This window comes from Polypterus senegalus, chromosome 3 (genome assembly GCF_016835505.1).
Source record: "Polypterus senegalus isolate Bchr_013 chromosome 3, ASM1683550v1, whole genome shotgun sequence".
Lineage (NCBI taxonomy): Eukaryota > Metazoa > Chordata > Cladistia > Polypteriformes > Polypteridae > Polypterus > Polypterus senegalus.
Window position 1 is genome coordinate 16,584,809 of NC_053156.1, and position 4,974 is coordinate 16,589,782.

Consider the following 4,974-nt stretch of genomic DNA (forward strand, 5'->3'; position numbering starts at 1 on the left):
TTAAGTTTAGGGCAGATTTCAAAATCCTCCTTTTAACATATAAAGCATTAAATGGCCGAGGTGTGGCTTACTTGTCTGAACTTATCAAGACTTACAAACCAGAGCGCACATTAAGATCTCAAGATGCCGGTCTGCTTAGGATTGTGAGGATTAATAAAATAACAGTGGGAGGTCGAGCTTTTGGTTACAGGACCCCCCCAAAACTGAGGAGTGGTCTGCCTGCTACTATATCCAACCTCTGCTCCATAGGGACAAGCTGACAGAGATGGCAGTAGATTCATACCTGGAGCCATGGATCGTGGACTATCTGACAGACAGACCTCAGTATCTGCATCTCGGGAACTGCAGGTCTGACATTGTGGTCAGCAGCACAGGAGCGCCACAGGGGACTGGACTTTCTCCGGTCCTGTTCAGCCAACATACATCGGACTTCCAATACAACTCGGAGTCCTGACGCATACAAAAGTTCACTGACGACACTGCTATGGTGGGCTGCATCAGGAGTGGGCAGGAGGAGGAGTAAAGGGACCTAATCAAGGACTTAGTTAAATGGTCCGACTCAAACCACTTACACCTGAACACCAGCAAAACCAAGGAGCTGGTGGTAGATTTTAGGAGACCCAGGCCCCTCATGGACCCGGTGATCATCAGAGGTGACTGTGCAGAGGGTGCAGACCTATAAATACCTGGGAGTGCAGCTGATGATAAATTGGACTGGACTGCCAATACTGATGATTTGTGTAAGAGAGGACAGAGCCGACTATACTTCATTAGAAGGCTGGCGTCCTTCAACATCTGCAATAAGATGCTGTAGATGTTCTACCAGACGGTTGTGGCGAGCGCCCTCTTCTACACAGTGGTGTGCTGGGGAGGCAGCATAAAGAAGAGGGACGCCTCACAGCTGGACAAACTGGTGAGGAAGGCAGGCTCTATTGTAGGCACGGAGCTGGACAGTTTGACATCTGTGGCAGAGCGACGGGCGCCGAGCAGACTCCTGTCAATCATGGAGGATCAACTGCATCCACTGAACAGGATCATCTCCAGACAGAGGAGCAGCTTCAGCCACAGACAGATGTCACCGTCCTGCTGCATTGACAGACTGAGGAGAACCCACACTATGTGACTCTTCAGTTCCACCTGGGGTAAACGTTAATATTATACAAAGTTATTGTCTGTTATACCTGCCTCGCACTCTCTCCTTGCATTTTTTAACTTGCACTGCTTTTTTTATTGCTCTTTAATTTAATATTGTTTTTATCAGTATATTGCTGCTGGAGTATGTGAATTTCCCCTTGGGATTAATTAAGTATCTATCTATCTATCTATCTATCTATCTATCTATCTATCTATCTATCTATCTATCTATCTATCTATCTATCATATAGTGCCTTTCACATCTATCTATCTATATAGTGCCTTCTATCTATCTATCTATCTATCAATTCTAGGGGTATCCATAAGTGTTACTCTGGCATCCTAAATTGCGCTCAGGTGCCTCCTGCTTGCTTTAGTTCTCCTTGAGATCTTTCTAGAACTTGAGTGGAGTTCACCATTGAATTGACTGGACACCCTTTAGTAAGGTGTATGGAAGGCAGACAGTTCAAACCGCACGTAAAGACAAAAAGCCAACCACAGAGTCCAAGGAACTCTCTGTAGATCTCACTGTGAGGCAAAGACCAAGTCAAGTGGTGGTCAAATAATTTCCCAGGGGCACATTTGTCTCCAGAATTATTGTGGAATGGAACAAGTTTGGACCACCGGAGCTCTTCCTAGAGTTGACTATTCGGACAAACTGAGTAACCAGGCAAGAATAACCTTATTCATGGAGGTGACTAAGAACCCAATGGTCACTCTGACAGAGCTTCGGAAGTCCTCTGCTGGGATGGGAGAACCTATCTAAAGGATGATGATCATCTCAGCAACCTTCCATCATCATCATCAGATGTAGAGTGGCAAACTCTCTCTTTGGCTTTTAAAAGACTGAGTGCGTGATGAAAGAGATTCTCTGGTCTGAATAGACATCAGTTGAACTCTCTGGGCCTATTCATTAGCTGCCTAATGCCATCTCTATGGTGAAGCATGACGGTGGCAGTGCCACGCTATAGGGACAGGGAGACTGGATTTGAGATCTGACAAATACAAAGAGGTCCTTATACAAAGAAAACCTGCTCCAGAGTGCATGTTACCTCGGACTGGGGTGATGGCTTAATGACTTAAAACATACAGCCAAGACAATGGTGCAGTGGCTTCAGGACAAGTCTCTGAATGTCCCCAAGTGGCATCGCACAACATGTGTGGGTAGACCTGAAGCTGGCAGTTCACAGATGCTTCCCATCCAGTCTAAAAGAGCCTGAGAGGATCTGCGAGAAAGAATGGGATCAACTGTCCAAATCCAGGTGTGCAAAGTTGTGTAGAGACTTACCACGTTGACTCGAAGCTAGAATTGCTGACAGTGGGCCTTCAAAGGGGGTCTGAAAACTTCTGTGAATGAGTGATTTAATTTTTTGATTTTCAAGAAATGTGCGAAACCTTGCCGGGAACACGTGTTCACTTTGTCATTATGGGCCATTGAGTGCCGATTGATAGGTTAAATTAAAATGAAACCGACAATACAATAAAATATGCAGAAAGCGAAGGGGTCTCGATACTTTGTGAATCCGCAGCCCGGCCCGAGGGTTGTGTTGGGTAAGGCAGCAGAGCGTTAACGATGCACGAGTTCAGAGTCTGAGAGTTCTAGATAGGGGTCGCCAGAGAGCAGAATGTGACAACAGTGAAATTCCGCTTTGGGGACACGGCGGTGAGAGCGAGCGAGCGAGCGTTAGAGGTGGCGGCTGTCAGGGGACTGAGTGGCCGCGCTGTTTTTAGGGGTTGCAATGAATCATAAATGCAATAAAAGTCTACACGTTACTCAAGTTATTTATAGAATCCGAGCGTACAACATACAGCGGTTAAACGCTGAACTAAGTTTGAAGGGGCGGAAAAAGTTACTCTTAACTTTACTGGAAGGTTTAAAGCACATATACATCACTAAACGTCCAAAAAGAAAACTTTTCGTAAACTAGTAGCGCGTACCTTTTCATTAATAAACTCCCCAGTGACAGCCTGTTGAATATGCGGCTCTGTGGCGCAATGGATAGCGCATTGGACTTCTAGTCAAGCACCTAGGAGAGGTGATTCAAAGGTTGTGGGTTCGAGTCCCACCAGAGTCGACTTTTTTTTAAGACTACACGGTTCGTCAAACACCAAAACATTTTTTTTTTTTTTCTCATCGATCTTACTTTATGTAATAAACGATAACATAAATTTATGAAAAGCTTTAATGCTTAAGAGGCGTTTATCACGCAACAACGTGTGTCCTTTTCCCTTCGTTGCACTTTCTTCGCATCGAGAAAATACAAAGAAGCCTGAAGAGCCGACTTGACGTGTTGTCGACAAAACAACTCACTTGAACCCTAAAAGTGGATTGAACGTTTTTTTCACAGTTAGAGTGCCTCGAGATGAAGTTTTTGAAGTTTTAAACTTGTTCAGGTCTCGCTCTAACAAAAGGAAAAAACACACAAACAAGACAGCGGCCACTTCCGGAAAAAGTTAAGAGGGTGACGAAGGCGTCGATGGTGCTGTGCGTGCGCGCCCCCGGTGTACGTCTAAAATTACGCCGGGGTGCCACGCGGGCTAGATTTTTTTTCTGTTTAATCAGTTAACTCTTCGTAAAGTTTGCTGCTTTCTTTCCAAACCCTATATTTATTTTTTTATTATTTCCCAATATACCGCAATGCTAATACGAGATAACTGTTAGCAATTAACCATTTACTGCTACGAATTGTATTTTGACTAAATGGTTAACCCCCCCTCCCAGTTCGACTCTCCCACGTGGCTCTGTGGCGCAATGGATAGCGCATTGGACTTCTAGTATAAGCACTTGGAAGAGGTGATTCAAAGGTTGTGGGTTCGAGTCCCACCAGAGTCGAGGTTTTGTCCCTCCGTCCTTGAAGACCTCATTGCGTGTTGCTTATCACACATCATTTCAGCGAGGTGGGCTTCAATCGAAGGCTCCGAAACAATACGTGTCTTGTTCACACAAGTAGTCCCGTTCTGTGCTAATATACACATTTTAATATCTAGTTCGGGGTCATGGGGACATTGTTTTACAGTTTTTCTCGATTGGTTTGGCTCATTTCTTGAAACAGAAATTACATTCTTAAAACTATAAGATCATTTGGCCAAACAGTCTTACAGTTCTGCGCAACATTACAGCTCACTAGCAAAAGGTCATATCTTTCCCAAAACTGTTCATACATGCTTCAAAATAGATTCCTTTCCCATATAAAGAGTCAGTACCATCAAAATGTCAAAGATCTTTCTCAATTGCGTTGGCTCATTTGCATTCACTTAGTGCGTTTTTCCAAAATAACCTGGATGGTTTAGCACAACACCATGGATCACCTGCAAAAGCTCGTATCTCTCCCAAAATAGTTTACCCATGTGTCAAAACTAAATTCCTTTCCCATTTAAATAGTTAGTGCCCCCAAAATGCATCGTCCCTTTGGCATCGTGTAAGCACTGCAAGTCAAAATGCCTAGATGTTTTGTCACTATGGCAGAGGTCTAGCCAACAGAATACAATTATGTATAAAACTGAAAAAAAGGATTTTACAGTAAGAGCAGCCTCCAAAGTTTGACATCAGACACACTGCACTCCTACTTCCAAGGAAATTGTAATCATTTTTATTGACACACATAAAGTAACTTCCATACATTAGAGTACATAAAAATGTATACAGTATTCTGTACATGTACGAAATATAAACACAAACAAAAAACAAGAAAAATTATATCTAGCCTACAGTAGGGCTTACAGTAAATAAAGTTTCACAACTAAGGTAACTTTCACTGGTTGTTGTCGTCACCGTCCCTCTCCTGGCCACCATCCTCATCCTCCTGGCCATCCACGCTGCTCTCTGTTTGGCCATAGATT

General features: G+C 43.8%; 2 non-coding genes across 2 annotated transcripts; both read left to right on the forward strand.

Annotated features, from left to right (window-relative positions):
• Window positions 1-3,115: 3,115 nt before the first annotated feature.
• Window positions 3,116-3,209, forward strand: trnar-ucu. The gene is made up of 2 exons: window positions 3,116-3,152; window positions 3,174-3,209. It is a non-coding gene; the product is annotated as a tRNA-Arg (tRNA).
• Window positions 3,210-3,872: 663 nt separating this feature from the next.
• trnar-ucu lies at window positions 3,873-3,967 on the forward strand. The gene is made up of 2 exons: window positions 3,873-3,909; window positions 3,932-3,967. It is a non-coding gene; the product is annotated as a tRNA-Arg (tRNA).
• Window positions 3,968-4,974: the final 1,007 nt, after the last annotated feature.